At 39.8% G+C, this 18,070-nt stretch overlaps 1 protein-coding gene across 2 annotated transcripts in view; it reads left to right on the top strand.

Annotated features, from left to right (window-relative positions):
• Window positions 1–1,534: 1,534 nt before the first annotated feature.
• The window catches only part of LOC126161914 (uncharacterized), a 96,233-nt gene continuing 79,697 nt past the window's right edge, over window positions 1,535–18,070 (top strand). Inside the window, exons 1-2 of one of the 2 annotated variants that reach the window (XM_049918075.1) lie at window positions 1,535–1,619; window positions 9,521–9,695. The gene's annotated coding sequence lies outside the window, so the exon portion shown is untranslated. The remainder of the gene's footprint in view (window positions 1,620–9,520; window positions 9,696–18,070) is intronic. The other variant, XM_049918076.1, reaches the window with a different exon arrangement.

The following is an 18,070-nucleotide window of genomic DNA, read 5'->3' as shown; positions in this document are numbered from 1 at the left end:
ACTTCATAATTGTGATGTAAGTATGTTGCTCATATGCTGCTTGATTTTTGCTCACTGCTGTAATATTGGTCGAAGTTAATGATTACACATTTGTTTTGGTTTCACACAAAATGCAGGCTGATTTAATAGCGTGTTCTTCCATGGACTCACATACATTTATTATTGCTACTGACTCCATGTGCGAACTGCTCGATTTATATGCGTTTATGTATATGGTGCCCATTCTGCTTCATACTTTCTCGCATTTAATGGAAAATTCTGTGTTAGCAGTTTTTGACAGAATTGGTATTCAACTTCATTACATCTTGGCACGGGATAAGTATGTAATTTTGCTTTGAATGATGTTCCGTCTTGCCACACTATTCAAAGCAGAATTACATACTCATTCTGTGAGAAAATGTAATAAAGTTGAATATTAATTATGTCAGAAGCTGCCAACATGAAGTTCCTCACTAAATGGGAAAAAGTACGAAAAACAGAGATGAACAGAAATGATGTGGAATACGAACAATATACATACAACGCAATTAAATCGTGCAGTTCACACACAGATTTGTCAGCATTAATACATATATATGTAGGTGAGTCCACAGAACACCATGCTAGAAAAGAACTTCTATTTTATAGGAAACAAAACTAATTATTCAATCAATTTCTCCGTCCTATGGTTCGGATGTGAGCAAAAGTCAAGCAAACTACAACAAACATACAATGCAAGAAGTCGTATTCAGTAACACAATGAGATGAACCCAGATTCTGTGTCATGTCAAATCGAATGATTTTTAGGCTTTGACGTGAGGTAAAGCGGAATTAATTGCACTCGATAATGGCCATATGGTCGAAATTGCAATATCGGGTTTTACAAATAAATAATTTTGCAGTCAAAAGGTGTCCACAGGGTAACTTAGAAAATTTTATATGACTGTGAAACCTATCTATGAGATGTTAATCTTAGCTTTCATGTTATGTTATCTCGTATATCGAAATAAAAATATGGAGGTCCTCGTATAACTCATTGCCAGGCCACTTGGAGCATTGCCATCAATTTATGTTCTTATTTGTACATAGATAGGCGTCAGCTATGTTCAGTTGCTTAAAACACAAACAATTTTTCGGTTTTAGATATCTACCGTCTTTTGTGTATGAACACACAGTGTTAAAAAAATACTCAATTAGTCCAGCAATATTTGGAATATTTCACGAAAACGAAAGCAAAAATAATGTAAAAACTAAGAAGAAACAAAAAGACGAAATCGACTACTAAAGCACTACTGAGCTCGATGAAAATAGGTCAGTTTCCGCACTTAGATGGCGAAACAGTACATCGCTCCCTCCACCAACTGTAACATTAGTAATTTCTTCCCGAGATTCCTTGGCCTTGACATTCCGTTCTGTTTCTGTGACGGCCTGTTTTAACCACAGTCTATTATAGACTGTGGTTTGAACGCCATCCTCTGTTCCGTCAAGTGTGAATCGATCTTACATATCTGTCACAATTTGAATGGCTTATATCGACTGCTCGATTTTTGTGTGACGAATATCGATTGGTCTAGTTGTGTTTATTATTTAGAATAAGGCGCGGTGTTCCTATTTTGTTTACACAAATTACTAATTAGAGTGTGAGTAGTGGTATAATTTTACAGAAGCGCATTACTATTTCCCATTTGTTATTGAAAGTGAATTAAGAGAACATGTCCATAATGTAAAGACGATTGTTATTTACGTGCCTTGGAGATATGATCCTTTAAAACGAAAGTTTTTTATGTGTAATTGAAAACTATGCTTCATAGAGATAACCATTAACTATGGTCATTACTGGATAGAGTTTGTGCAACTGCTCAAAACTATAAGGGTGTACTGATTACTTCATAATTTTTTTTCTTTTCTTTTTTTATCCTAAGTATAGAGCAAGGCCGTTCTCCCACAGCAACATAGAACAACAATTACTTGCGTAAGGGCTTGCAGTAGTCCAATAAATTGGGTGCGACGTATATTTCCCGATTTCATGATCAGTTACAAAACTTTTTACCCCTGTGCAGTTGTTTTGGTTTGTACTTGTATAAGCTCGAACAAGTCAAAGATGGGATACGAAATTGGTTGTAGTTCTGTTGAGGTAACCATCACGTCGTTTTTCTTAAAGTGTTTAGGGAATCCAAAAAAGTATTTTAACCTTGCTCTTTTCTGATGCATGTTCAGTTCCTTAAATACTTCTCTGCTGCACACCGCGAGAATGCGTATCCAATTTATATCTTAAAACTATGAACAGCTTACATCATAAACAACTTATGTGCACAGTTGCAATGCAAAGCTATATTGCAATTTTATTCCATTTGACATTCAATTAACACCACATACACACTGCTTCCCCAACACTTCATCATTAACAAAATTTTGCAATTTTCCACATTAGTATTGTGTCACAGAATTGCTACATGTATACAGTAATCTAGAACAGAACTAGATAAGATACAAAGCAACAACAGAAGCTTTCTTTTGCAAACAAACATAGTAAAAACAGTACTATTATGGTATAAATACACTCAGTATTTAATTAAGAGTAGCATTATTGAGAACCAACATATCTACTTGAATTTCTCAAGTAGAAAATATGACGATAACTTAAATTGCACTTTCTGGTGGTACTCCCGACACTGTCAAGTTTGGTCCTACCACACTTGTGCTGTTTTCTACATTTCCTCTGTCTAACACAAATTAATGTTGTGTTAGTCCTGTCTGTTTTAAAGCCATGCAAATTTCTAGTCTGTAGGCTGTTGCCATTCAAGTGTTTACTGACTTTGTAGAAATAGTGCTGTGTTTTAATAGTTTTTCAGTGTATTCCTGACTCCATTTTCAGTTACAATATGCCTTTTGAAATTTGTAATCTCTAGAGAAACACTTCACAGTTTATATTACATGACACCGATGCTTTATTTACACCTGCTGACATTCAGTTCAAGCTTTTAACCATCATTAACACTTTTCATGCTACAGGCAGGTTTTGCACACGATTTTTTCTGATTTTTGGAGTTCAAGATTAACATATGAAGTGTATTTATAAAATAATTCTTAGTGTCATACAAGAGTTTTCAGTGCCTGTTGTGACCCATGTAATGGATATAATAATTTCGCATATTAGAATTCTGACTAGTTTGTTTGGAAAGTTCATTTCAAAATAAGCCAGATATGCTGAAGAAAAAAAAAAATTGATTGTTATAGCACTTCTTACTAGGATTCATTAATTAAACTCAGTACATAGCCACCACAATTTTCAATAGAAAAATTTATTGGATGTATCTTCTTTGATGAGTGGTGTCACTGTTAGCAATTAAAAGGAAGTTGTGGCAGCAGACATGTTAGGTTGTACGGTGATAATTCGGTTGTGTTTGTGAAGCCAGTAAATGTGTTACTACAAGTTACGGTTTTCTATAGCTGTGTAAATGGTGTAGTGGCTGCCATAACTGAGATGCTTGTCTTCACTATTTTGATGACATCCTGCGTTAAAGCTGAAGCTGAGTATCATAGCCTTCACTTAAGGTAGCCTAACAATACTCCATTGATGCAGTAATTATCCTTGAGCGCTGTGAGCTTGTTGTGTGTTGTACATCATTTATTCGATTGTGCTGTGATGCTCACTGCAGTTATTGGTGATGAGACCTCAGCTGCTGGTGATGTGACTTCTACATCTGCAATGATTATTCTGCTATTCACAATTAAGTGCCTGGCAGAGGGTTCAATGAACCACCTTCAAGCTGTCTCTCTACTGTTCCACTCTCGAATGGTGCCTTGGGAAAAACGAGCACTTAAACTTTTCTGTCTGAGCCCTAATTTCTTTTATTTTATTGTGATGATCATTTCTCCCTTTGTAGGTTTTCGCAATCCGAGGAGAAAACTGGTGATCGAAATTTCATGAGAAGATCCCGTCGCAATGAAAAACACCTTTGTTTTAACGATTGCCAGTGCAATTCACGTATCATGTCTGTGGCACTATCTCCCCTATTTCACGATAATACAAAACAAGCTGCCCTTCTTTGAACTTTTTCGATGTCATCTGCCAGTCCCACCAGATGCAGATCCCACACCGCGCAGCAATACTCCAGAATAGGACGGAAAAGTGTAGTTTAAGCAGTATCTTTAGTAGATCTGTTGCACCTTCTGAGTATTCAGCCAATAAATTGCAATCTTTGATTTGCTCTACCCACAACATTATCTATCTGATCGTTCCAATTTAGGTTATTTGTAATTTTAATTGCTAAGTATTTAGTTGAACTTATAGCCTTCAGATTTGTGTGACTTATCGCGTGATTGAAAGTTAGCAGCTTTCTTTTAGTACTCATGTGAATAACTTCACATTTTTCTTTATTCAGGGTCAATTGCCACTTTTTGCACCCCACAGATATCTAAATCATTTTGCAATTCGTTTTGGTCATCTGATGACTTTACAAGACAGTAAATGACAGCATCATCTGCAAATAATCTAAGAGGGCTACTCAGTTTGTCTCCTATGTCATTAATATAGATCATGAACACTTCCTTGGGGAATGCCGGATATTACTTTTGTTTCACTCCATGACTTTCCATCTATTACTACAAACTGTGACCTCTTTCTGACAGCAAATCACAATTCCAGTTGCACAACCGAGGCGATATTCCATAGGCACACAGTTTGGTTAGAAGATGCTTGTGAGGAACGGTGTTGAAAGCTTTCTGGAAATCTAAAAACATGGAATCAATTTGACATCCCCTGTCAATAGCACTCATTACCTCATGCCTATAAAGAACTAGCAGTATTTCACAAGAACGGTGTTTCCTGTATTCATGCTGACTGTGTGTCAATAAATCGTTTTCTTTGAGGTAATTCATAATGTTCAAACACAGTATATGTTCCAAAACCTTACTGCAAATAGACATTAGTGATATGGGCCTGTAATTCAGTGGATTACTCCTGTTTCCCTTTTTGAGTATTGGTGTGACTTGAGCAATTTTCCAGTCTTTTGGTGCGGAACTTCCTGTGAACAAGCTGTTGTATATAATTGCTAAATATGGAGCTATTGCATCAGCATACTCTGAAAGGAACCTGACTGGTATACAATCTGGACTGGAGGCCTTGCCTTTATTAAGTAATTTAAGCTGCTTTGCTACACTGACGATATGTACTTCTATTTTTCTTATCTTCGCAGTTGTTCGTGATTGGAATTCAGTAATATTTACTTTGTCACCTTTGGTTAAGGTGTTTTGGAAAACCGTGCTTAATAACTCTGCTTTAGTGGCACTGTCATCAGTGACTTCACCGATGTTATCGCGCAGTGAAGGTATTGATTGCATCTTACGCTATGAGAAAAGCGGAGTCGACCTTTTAAGGGAGCTGCCAGCCGCTTTGCCCGATCCCATTTCTCAGAGACACAACCAGGAGTACATATGATGCCATATCCCAGTTTCTAGCGAAAGAAGACATAAAAATCTAAAATGAATTGAACTTAACTAAAGAACTTTATTAACAAATAATTTTTTAGCAGTCAACTGTGTTTTCTAATCTGATTACAATAATTTTGATCTAAAAACATATGAATGTATGCCCTAAACAGTACGTATAACAAAGAAAAAAAAAGTTACCTTGTCGTATGTGTCAGTACATTTATTGTGATGGCTAAAAAGTTTGTATGCCAGAAGCCAAGTTAAAAAAAAAAATTCATCTTGCCACTGGTGTGCTTTATATATGACCAGAAACTATGTGGGTTTTCTGCCAGATTCCGAGACAGAGTTTCATTGGCTCTGAGCACTATGCGACTGAACTTCTGAGGTCATCAGTCGCCTAGAACTTAGAACTAATTAAACCTAATTAACCTAAGGACATCACACACATCCATGCCCGAGGCAGGATTCGAACCCGCGACCGTAGCGGTCACGCGGTTCCAGACTGAAGCGCCTTTAACCGCACGGCCACACTGGCCAGCGACAGAGTTTCATTATGGAATTTATTGAAAGCATCTCACATTTAAGCATGTGCCATGTTTAAAACTTTGCCAGTCATGGGGATTTTGCATTCTTTTAAATTTGGCATGCTTTCATTGCTTCTGCAACAGTGATCTAACCTGTTTTGGTGTACCATGTGGGATCAGTACCATCACTTATTGATTTATGTGGTATATATCTCTCAATTGCCGTCAATACCACCTCTTTGAAATCATTCCACATCTTTTCTACGCTTATGTGATCAGCTCGGAATGGGTGGAGACTGACTTTTTAAAAAGGTGTTAAGAACATTTTTATCAGTTTTTTTTAATAGATGTACTTTTCGTTTCTTTTTGATGGTTGTGGTGGTATTCAGCCTGGAAGGCAACTGCCTTGTGGCCACTAATCCCTGTATTCGTCATGATACTCCCTACTTGTCCAGGATTATTTGTTGCTAAGAGGTCAAGTATGCTTTTGCAACTATTTACGCTTTGAGTGGGCCCATGAACTCATTGTTCAAAATTATTTTCTGAGAAATCATTCAGTACAATTACGCCAAGTGTCTGTGATTGTGACTTAGCTGCCTTTGAAATTTTTTCAGGCATCTATGACATGACTTAAGCTGTTGGTGTCATGATTGCAGCTACCCATTATACGACTTTGTTTGCTGATGTTGGCAATCTCTACAAGGGAAATAGCCGAGCAAGTTGGCACTGTGGTTAGCATACTGGACTCACATTTGGGAAAAATTATGCTTTTAAACCCGCATCTGGCCATCCTGATTTAGGTTTTCCATGATTTCCCTAAATCACTGCACCAGATCAACCAACCGACAAGGGAATTGCTGAGATCAGTTTAGACATACTTTTCATTCCAGTTGACCCATAGTGAGAGACCCTGTGGGAGGTGGAAAATGTCAGAAAACAACAATGCACACTAAATATTTACAAATAAGGACAGATATGCTAATGTACTTTCCACAGATCCCATAAAAAATTGCCCTTGTGGATGTGGAATTGGTAAAAAAAAATTATTGTATGCATATTTAAGTTTAAAAGGATGTAAAACTTGATGTGATTCTTCAATTTCTCCAGGTGTATTTTATGACGAAATAAATCTCGGGTGAACAGCCTGGTATGAGTGTGCATAGGACACAATATTTCGGCAATCGACCACATTGCCCTCATCAGGTGCGCTGATGTGAGGGGAGCCACACCTAAATTGTGACAGTGGTTACATCTTTAGCAAGGCGCGGTAACCCGCAATCACCCAGATTAAGAAGAAAAAGGATATTTCCCAGAGTGTACCGACTTCGGGAGATGAGGGAAAAATAATGAGAGTGGTGCCAGCAGACCCTCCTGAACAAGAAGACCTAGGACGAAGCACCTAGACGGCGAGAGAATGGACGCTGTACTTGGACCACGTGCGGGACGCGGACCGCACCGACTCATAGGAAGCACCTGAGGGAGGGGCGAGAGGGGGATTGTCCTATATATACATGGCGCCGGCCCACCGCCGGTCAGTACATCAGCGCACCTGATGATGGCAACATGGTCGATTGCCGAAATATTGTGTCCTGTGCGCACTCATACCAGGCTGTTCACCCGAGATTTATTTCGTGATGTAAAACTTGTCTTGAAATATTAAACATTAAGTATACTTAGGTGCATATGATAATTCTTAGGCTATTGCAGCCATGAGTCATGCAAATTAAGAAATAACATTTTATAGCACTTATTTACATCTACTGCATTACCACACAAAATTTATGCAGAAGTCAGATTGTACCCAATATTCACATTATTGGATATTGTTAACAGTATATACGCATTAATTGGTTCTGCTAAGAAATTCATCAATGAAACAGAAGGAGTTGGTCACCAATACATCCTTAAGACTCTTCTCAAACTGAACTTTATTATTAGTTAAACTTTTTATGGTTGCTGACGTATTATGGAAAATGTATATTGTTGAATAGTGGACATCTTTCTGAATCAAAGTAAGTGACTTCAAATATTTGTGAAAAGTTATTCTTATTTCTAATATTGATTCCATGAACTGTGTTGTTGGTTTGAAAAAGAGACATATTTTTAGTGACAAATTTCATTAAGGAATAAATATGTTGGGAAATAGTAGTTGGCGTCCCCAGTTCCTTAAACAGCCCTCTACAAAACATTCTTGAGTTCATGCCACAAATAATTTGTGTTGCACGTTTTGGGATCAGAAAATTTTCGGTTAGCCTTATGATTCCCTCCATAAAATAATCCCAAGTCACATTTTGGAATGAAGGTAAGCATAGTACACCAGCTTCGTTTTATTTGTATATCACCTGTGTCTGACAACATTAACACAGCAAATAGAGATTTGCTTAGGTACTTCAGCAGTTCTGTGTTATCCTCGTCCCAGTTAAATTTACTATCAAGTTGTAATCCCTAAAATTTGACACTGTCAACTTCTCACTTGTCATCACATTTTTGGTGTATGCTCACAGGAAGCCTAAAAGTTCAACCTGCGTGTAATAAGTTTCTTCAAGGTTTAGTGAAAGAGAATTGGCTAGGAACAATATACTAATGTCCATGACCTTCCCAAGGCCATACTTGATTTACTATTTGTTGCAATGTTTGTTTCACACTTGGCATCTGGTAATGTTACAGTTGAAAGATCATTGATATACTCAAGAAAAAGTAAGGGCTTAAAATGGAACCTTGGGGGACACCACATGTTTTGGTTCACAGTGGATGATGCTTTATAACTTAATACATGTTTCTTTCCTTTGTCTTCTGTCAGAGACATAGGATTTGAACCATTTTGCAGCATTTCCTGTTACACTGCAATATTCTAGTTTATTTAAAAGGATGTGATTTACACAGTCAGATGCCTTTGACAGATCGTAAAATATACCAGTAGCCTGTAATGTATTGTCTAATGAATTACGTACATTCTCATTGTATTTGTAGGTATCCTCCTCAGTATCAGAACCTTTGGAAATCATAATTGTGACTGGGATTATATTTTATTTGTGATAAGATGGTTAAGAAGATGATTATATTATCTTTTTTGAAATTTTTGAGAATGAGAATGTTGGCCAAAGTGAAATTGGATGGAAGTTTGATGGTATTCCTTTATTTCCTTTCTTACACAAAGGCTTAACTTCTGCATATTTCAACCATTCAGGAAATGTTCCACTGATAAAAGGTTGTTTCACAAATAACTTAAAATGCCACAAAATTCAACTTTGTTGATATATTACCGTAGGCACTAAAATTTTTGATTTTAAGTGTTCTGTGGTGATCATTACTTCTACTGATGTTGCGAGAGTCATATCAGTCAGATGGTTTCTCAGAATACTGTGTGCATGCATCTGAAAAGATAGAACTTGCAAAATCACTGCATATCTTTTCCAGTGTTTGTTCATTACTATCTCGAGATATTCTAATGGCGTTTCCAGTTGTCTCATTTGAAACTGCCATATTTACTGATCTTTCAATATTTTCAGTATGAATTCATTGTCAAATTTGATTCCCCATAACCAAGTAACATCATTTTCTTCAATATTAATTTTAAATTTTAGAAGCAGATCATAGTAGTAAACAGCGTGATACCGTGCCGATGTATTGGAGATGTTATAAGCAAGGCAGAGATACAAACCTCAAGAACAGCCAGTAGAGGACAGCACTAACTCTGAAACATTACCAAAACAAAAACTGACAAACTCTCAGTACATCCTTTTGAATAAGAGGATTTGGGTAAGAATTTTCTTGTTATTGACACCTTCAAACACACTAAAACCTGCAAATTTCAGGGCACAGTGGAAAATAAATGTTCTGATTGGGGACATAAATGCACTGACAATGGTATTACTAGCCAACGTAAATGTGCAGTATTGTAATTTCAGTTTTGTTATGTGGTTTCTGAGTTAATGTATACACTACTGGCCATTAAAATTGCTACATCATGAAGATGACATGCTGCAGACGCAAAATTTAACTGACAGGAAGAAAATGCTGTGATATGCAAATGATTAGCTTTTCAGAGCATTCACACAAGGTTGGCGCCGTGGCGACACGTACAACGTGCTGACATGAGGAAAGTTTCCAATTGATTTCTCATACACAAACAGCAGTTGACCGGCGTTGCCTGGTGAAACGTTGTTGTGATGCCTCGTGTAAGGAGGAGAAATGCATACCATCATGTTTCAGACCTTGATAACCGTCGGATTGTAGCCTATCGTGATTGCACATTGGAAGCATGTATTCGTCATCGCCATACTGGCGTATCACCCGTTGCTCTACCCTTCATTCGATCCCTGCGAAACCCTACATTTCAGCAGGATAGTGCAAGACCGCATGTTGCAGGTCCTGTACAGGCCTCTCTGGATACAGAAAATGTTCGACTGCTGCCCTGGTCAGCACATTCTCCAGATCTCTCACCAATTGAAAATGTCTGATCAATTGTGGCCGAGCAACTGGCTCATCACAATACGCCAGTCACTACTCTTGATGAACTGTCGTATTGTGTTGAAGCTGCATGGGCAGCTGTACCTGTACACGCCATCCAAGCTCTGTTTGACTCAATGCCCAGGCGTATCAAGGCCATTATTACGGCCAGAGATGGTTGTTCTGGGTACTGATTTCTCAGGATCTATGCACTCAAATTGCGTGAAAATGTAATCACATGTCAGTTCTAGTATAATATATTTGTCAAATGAATACTCGTTTATCATCTGCATTTCTTCTTGGTGTAGCAATTTTAATGGCCAGTAGTGTACATGTATATACACTCCTGGAAATTGAAATAAGAACACCGTGAATTCATTGTCCCAGGAAGGGGAAACTTTATTGACACATTCCTGGGGTCAGATACATCACATGATCACACTGACAGAACCACAGGCACATAGACACAGGCAACAGAGCATGCACAATGTCGGCACTAGTACAGTGTATATCCACCTTTCGCAGCAATGCAGGCTGCTATTCTCCCATGGAGACGATCGTAGAGATGCTGGATGTAGTCCTGTGGAACGGCTTTCCATGCCATTTCCACCTGGCGCCTCAGTTGGACCAGCGTTCGTGCTGGACGTGCAGACCGCGTGAGACGACGCTTCATCCAGTCCCAAACATGCTCAATGGGGGACAGATCCGGAGATCTTGCTGGCCAGGGTAGTTGACTTTCACCTTCTAGAGCACGTTGGGTGGCACGGGATACATGCGGACGTGCATTGTCCTGTTGGAACAGCAAGTTCCCTTGCCGGTCTAGGAATGGTAGAACGATGGGTTCAATGACGGTTTGGATGTACTGTGCACTATTCAGTGTCCCCTCGACGATCACCAGTGGTGTACGGCCAGTGTAGGAGATCGCTCCCCACACCATGATGCCGGGTGTTGGCCCTGTGTGCCTCGGTCGTATGCAGTCCTGATTGTGGTGCTCACCTGCACGGCGCCAAACACGCATACGACCATCATTGGCACCAAGGCAGAAGCGACTCTCATCGCTGAAGACGACACGTCTCCATTCGTCCCTCCATTCACGCCTGTCGCGACACCACTGGAGGCGGGCTGCACGATGTTGGGGCGTGAGCGGAAGACGGCCTAACGGTGTGCGGTACCGTAGCCCAGCTTCATGGAGACGGTTGCGAATGGTCCTCGCCGATACCCCAGGAGCAACAGTGTCCCTAATTTGCTGGGAAGTGGCGGTGCGGTCCCCTACGGCACTGCGTAGGATCCTACGGTCTTGGCGTGCATCCGTGCGTCGCTGCGGTCCGGTCCCAGGTCGACGGGCACGTGCACCTTCCGCCGACCACTGGCGACAACATCGATGTACTGTGGAGACCTCACGCCCCACGTGTTGAGCAATTCGGCAGTACGTCCACCCGGCCTCCCGCATGCCCACTATATGCCCTCGCACAAAGTCCGTCAACTGCATATACGGTTCACGTCCACGCTGTCGCGGCATGCTACCAGTGTTAAAGACTGCGATGGAGCTCCGTATGCCACGGCAAACTGGCTGACACTGACGGCGGCGGTGCACAAATGCTGCGCAGCTAGCGCCGTTCGACGGCCAACACCGCGGTTCCTGGTGTGTCCGCTGTGCCGTGAGTGTGATCATTGCTTGTACAGCCCTCTCGCAGTGTCCGGAGCAAGTATGGTGGGTCTGACACACCGGTGTCAATGTGTTCTTTTTTCCATTTCCAGGAGTGTATATCACAAGCATGCACTAAATTTCTTGCTACTTCCATTGTGAGTGGGCAGTATGTTGTACATGGCAGATGGAGTTGTAAGAGCACCGCCTATGTGTTCATTTCAAATGGTATGTAGTGGTTTGCAAGGTAATCCTCAATTCCTCACTGAAACCAATTCCTGAAATGTTGTAGGTACCTTTCTAACCACCTATCAGTACTCCTGGGAATTAAACTAGTGATTGTTTCGTAGTCCTTGTTTTACACTTCAGACTGTCTGGCATTGTGATAACCACCTATTCCATTGTCTTCCGTGATTCATGTTGAATCAATTCTCCTGAGTGATACCAATTCTCAGCTTGGAACCACAACATCATGAGGTTTACAATGTGAAGGATGTAAGCAACCTGTTGTTAAATGTTATCCATGGGTCTAAATAACTGATGTAAACTATCCTGTTTATTCCGAATATGTTGCAATTTCTGAGGGTGCGATTAGACGAGAACTTAAGCACACAGTCATATTTGTAATTGTGGTTCTCACAAATATTTTGCTGTTTTTCCCTGAATATGGCACAATTTCTTTAAGGACCTTTTTTGTTGATTCCATGTTTTATTATTATTATTATTATTATTATTATTATTATTATTATTATTTATTTTTTATTTTTTTTTTTTTTTTTAAGCTATATCTTGTTCCTGTCTGTTGTGTTCCCTATATTTTACTATTACTGTGACTCTAAGGTTCTTACAGTACACATTACTGTATTCCCAACCAGAACACTATTTTCCCATGGTTATCTGTTTAGTTTATATATTTATGACTATCGGATCCAGCAATGCTTTGCAATTGCTAAATATGTATGGGAATTCCACATACATCTTGAACAGTATCTCCATACATCTTTTCCTGCCCTCTCCCCCCAAATCTCTCTGTTCCGTACTGTTTGAATGTTTAATAGATTATTGTATAAAAATCTGAAGTAAATCTGTCTAGAACTTTTTGAGATTTGTGGTAACTACATATATATATTTTACAAAAACATATAACCTATGTCCGTCCGAATGGTCATTAATGTCTTGTGTAAAAATTTGTAGAAAATCAGTCAAGAATTTTTCAGGATTTTCGCCGACAATGTTCCTCCTTTATATATTACGTATGTATTTATATATTATATATATAACAGTGAAACTGATTTTTTTTAATGAATATGTGACAATGGAACTGTGAAACTGAATGCATAATTTTTTTTAAAGTTTCTTTTTTATACAAGAAATACCATGACCATCCACAATTACGAAGACGACAAAAGAAGTCAACCAAATCAATTGAGCTGTTCTCAGATGATGATTTTTCACACTTTATTTTAATTTTTGACTTTCACTGTGGATTTTCCAAAAATTTTCTTTCATATAAACTGTGCCCTGACAGTTACAAACAGAACAGGGGAAAAAATCAACCAAATCTGTCGATCCATTCTTAATTGATGATGTATCATACTTTGGGGCAATTGATGTTATTTTCTGACTTTTCTGTTGGATTTTTCAAAAATTTTCTTTCAAGCTGTCCTCAGGTGGTGATCTTTCATATATTTGGCAATTGATTTTTGTTAATATAGATTAAGAATTTCCATGATTTGATAATTCATCATTACATTTTGGGTTCATGGAAAAATTTACAAGTATTGGTCACCATTTTGATATCTTTTGTGTGTGTTGCAACTTTGGATTTGGTATGACATCACTGGTCAAAGCTGATGGGTGGAGTTGTATGCTGGAATTTATCCTTTCTTCTCCCTTTAGGTTTATATGATTTTGTGAGGTAATCTGTGGCTACTCATTCTGTTAATGTGTTAATACTATTTCTTTTCCATTTTCGTATATTATTTATTACCTCATTTTTAGATGGTTAGTTCATTTATAACGTCATACTGTTTCATCTCTGCATTCTTATACTGCTCTGAGAACTCTCATTTCTGCTGCCTGATTTCTATTTTCATATCCTTTATATGTGACACATGACTCACTTACTTACAATTAAGTGGAAAAGTAATAGTCTTACAAAATTTCGAACATTTTTCTTCCTCATTGTGTTTTTCAGGCACATATGGCTTGTTCCACATACACTGGACTATTTTGCTCGTTTCTTCTCTGTATCATATTCATATATAATTACACATCCCAGATAGTTGTAATGTACGAGTTGGTCTAATATTTCAATATCAGCAACAGTTTTTTATCTTCTTGGGTCCATTATTTTATTTTATTATTTTTATTTTCTTGTTGATATCTTTGGGTTGTCTACCTCTAGCTAAGTGATCAGCGTGTCTGACTGCCATTCATAGGACCCAGATTCAGTATCCGGTACTGGAATGGGGTCCATTCAGCACCAGGGTGCCAGTTGAGGTGCTTCTCGAATGAAAAGTAGCAGCTGACATTAGAAGATGATACAGCAACCATTCTACACTTACTGAAATCGAACTAAAGTTAGTAGATTTGTTCTGTGCTTTCAAATTTGTTTATTGAAGCTTGCTGCCTGGATACATTTCAAACACTGACAATGTGGCTAAGGCATCCAGCTGCCTTCCTCATGTGTGCTTGATGTCCCACAATGCTGACAGAGTGGAGTGTGACTGAGTGGTGGCATAACACCACTCTTTCCATCAGTGACATCCTGTGGGCTCGGTGGCTAAGGCAGCAGTGGCCGAGGTGCAGCTGATGTCTTCAGCACTGCGATGGCTGTGACCCCACTGTAGGAGTGTTGTGGCCAGCGGGCTGTGTCCAAGGGCACGGCCGGCCCTGCAGCGCTGGTAGCTCTGTGTCTCATGTCTAAGGGCAGGCTGCCCTGACACGAGATCGAACTGTGGGCCCTGTACAGTATTCTGGATAGCCTCTAAGTGTCACAGCCATGTGGTGATAGTGCTTCAATACTGATACAAGAATATTTCAGTTAAAAACTGGCTTGCTTGGGCTTTGCTATGCCTTGCGGTGTGTGCACTAAATGCTTTCACTTTTGCAAGTGTAGGAAGCCGTCTGTCTTCTTCTGCTTAGGTGCTGCTGTGCCAGCTATTTTCACATCTTGCCTGGTTGGCTCACTTTGCATCACGCTATGGCTGTGTTGCGTTTCATAAGGCATAACATCCACATCCACCTGCAACTGGCTCAGCTGTTATCTATTTCCTACTTTGTGTGTTTCTGACCTAACACAGTTGGTGCTCCACAGTACCCTCCTTCTTAACAAGACCTGATCCCTCTGGTCTCCTTAACTAGACTAGCCTTACACTAGAATGATAGGAGCTGGCGGCTGGCCCAATTGGCCCCAGTCCATTCTTTTGAGATTACTTTTATCAATATATTCCTTTAACAGGGTTCCCGTAGGTTCTGGAAACCAGGGAATGTCAGGGAATTTCAAACATGTCAGGGAAATTTGGAAAAAATGAAAACACTGGAAAAAATCTAATTTTTGTCAAGTAGATGAAATGGTTGGTTCACCGAGGTGTCGTGCATCATTGCTGGCTGGGAGCAGCTGAGTATGTACACCACTTCCCTACTCCCTCATTCCTACTGCTTCTCATCTTTCTGCCATTCCCCTCAGCTTGCAGTCAGTGCAGTTACCACTTCATGCCACTAGGCTAGCAGCTACCGATGAGAGGTAGGGAGGCATGAGGGGTGGTTTCATTGGATCTGATTCTCAGAGACTGTAGACGCAGTGGCCCGGTCATGTGTGCACGAGTTGTGTCGAGTGATTGTGTGAATGTGTGTGTGCTCTCATTTTCTGGTAAAAGCTGTGGCTGAAAATTTAATTGTGAGAATGTGATTGTCTTTTCTATGTGCCAGTCTGCGACTCAGCAATCACCTTTATGGTGAGTTGCTACCTATCCTCATTATTATTGATTCTCAGAGTATTTGAACGAGTCATCTGTTGTATGGATTGATCACCATGATCTCATTTCACCAACATCCTGTCTGTGGCTCATGGATAGCTGGCCACACGAGTGGACTACCACCGTTTCTGTGGATATCTGTAATGGATTGGGCCTACTGGCCTGAAGCCATTCAGTTCCCACTAATGTTCAGCCGCTGCCCATCGGATTTAGTCTCACTGATCTGCCTGCAGGCCAGGTTTGTTTGTGTGTGGCGTAATAGCAGAATACTATGTATGTTAGCCCAGTACTTAGGCATATCTGTAACTTTTCCTTTAGGAGTGGTCGGTTTCCTGACCGATTAAAGTACTCGGTAGTGAAGCCACTTTATAAAAAGAGAGACAGGAATAATGTTGACAATTATAGACCTATTTCTATGCCATCGGTGTTTGCTAAAGTTTTCGAGAGGGTTGTATATACGAGGTTACTGGAGCATTTAAATTCACATAATTTGCTGTCAAATGTACAGTTTGGTTTTAGAAGTGGCTTAACAACTGAAAATGCTATATTCTCTTTTCTCTGTGAGGTTTTGGATGGATTAAATAAAAGGTTGCGAGTGTTAGGTGTTTTCTTTGATTTAACGAAGGTTTTTGACTCTGTTCACCACAAAATATCACTGCAGAAGTTGGACCACTATGGAGTAAGGGGAGTAGCTTACAGTTGGTTCGCCTCTTACTTTAAGAACAGAAAGCAGAAGGTAATTCTCCGCGATATTGAGAATGGTAGTAATGTTCAGTCCCAATGGGGCACTGTTAAGTGGGGCGTTCCCCAAGGGTCGGTGCTGGGGCCACTGCTGTTTCTTATTTATATAAATGATGTGCCTTCTAGTATTACAGGTGATTCAAAAATATTTCTGTTTGCTGATGACACCAGCTTGGTAGTGAAGGACTATATCGAAGTACTATAGTACTATATCGAAGGCAGAGTTTGTGCCTCAGTCTGCTGGAAGTACAACTTAAGTTTAATCACCCCCATCTTGCATTCCTTTTCTTCTTTTTGACCCATTAGTAATTTCTCTATGCAAGAATTCTGACCCTTTCTCATTTCTCTGTTCGGATAAACCATAAACACACCTCTTTAACACTTCTATAACTCCACTTCTTCCATTTCCATAGGTTTACTTTTATCTTCTGTGACCATTAACAACCATTGTACCCTTAACCAGACGAACTTCTTCAGCAGAGGCCACTTAACGAAATACACATGGACTACATAACATTGATACTGTGCATGCTTCCTTGCTGCTAGAAGGGTACATTTTTATGATTAGCTTCCAAGACCAACCCTGACCCTGGTGGTCACTCTTTTTGCATCTTCCTTAGCACCTCCAGGTACTGTTCTGGTGACAACTAGTTCACTCCTAGCTGGCCTTGCACTGCTTGCTGCGTAGCTTCCCGCAACTATGCTATCTCTCTTCATGCTTCCCACATGCTGTCCTCCAAGGACTGTAATCATTTTGTTACCACAACTTTTCCAATATTTGTACTTCAGTTTTCAACCTCTTGACGTTCCAATTCACTGATTCTTCAGGAGTTTTGGCATAACTCGTCAGTTTCCCAGTCAGCTGGCATAGTAACCAAGTAACATTCAACACATCTTTCTCCAAACACTCAGTTTGCATTGTGTGCCACTCCCTTTGCTGCTGTGTTTCCTTTCACCCATTGTTTCATTACTTCTACTATGTCATTCACTCTCCTAGTGTCCTCCTCATCAGCTGTCCCAAACACAGTAAGTTCCATGTATTCTTCTATGTGCCCCAACAACTCCTTTAAGCATTCTGTGATTTTCTGTCCCTTGTTGAAAATGATCGAAGGCTTCTTCTAGCCATCTCACTTCATTCCATATCTCCCATCCATTGATTACCACATGTATCACCCAGCAATGACAGACAACAACATCGACTCTATGGAAGGCCTTGATGCTCGTTTGTGGCATCATGTCAATCAGGTATGCTGGGCCCATTGTGGTCACCAGTATCTGAGCATGCATGTCACTAGCTCATATAAACACCTGTCATTCGT

The sequence above is a fragment of the Schistocerca cancellata genome, chromosome 2 (assembly GCF_023864275.1).
Source record: "Schistocerca cancellata isolate TAMUIC-IGC-003103 chromosome 2, iqSchCanc2.1, whole genome shotgun sequence".
In the NCBI taxonomy this organism is placed as follows: Eukaryota; Metazoa; Arthropoda; class Insecta; order Orthoptera; family Acrididae; genus Schistocerca; species Schistocerca cancellata.
The sequence above is the reverse complement of the archived record's forward strand: the minus strand, read 5'-3'. Positions and strand labels throughout refer to the sequence as shown.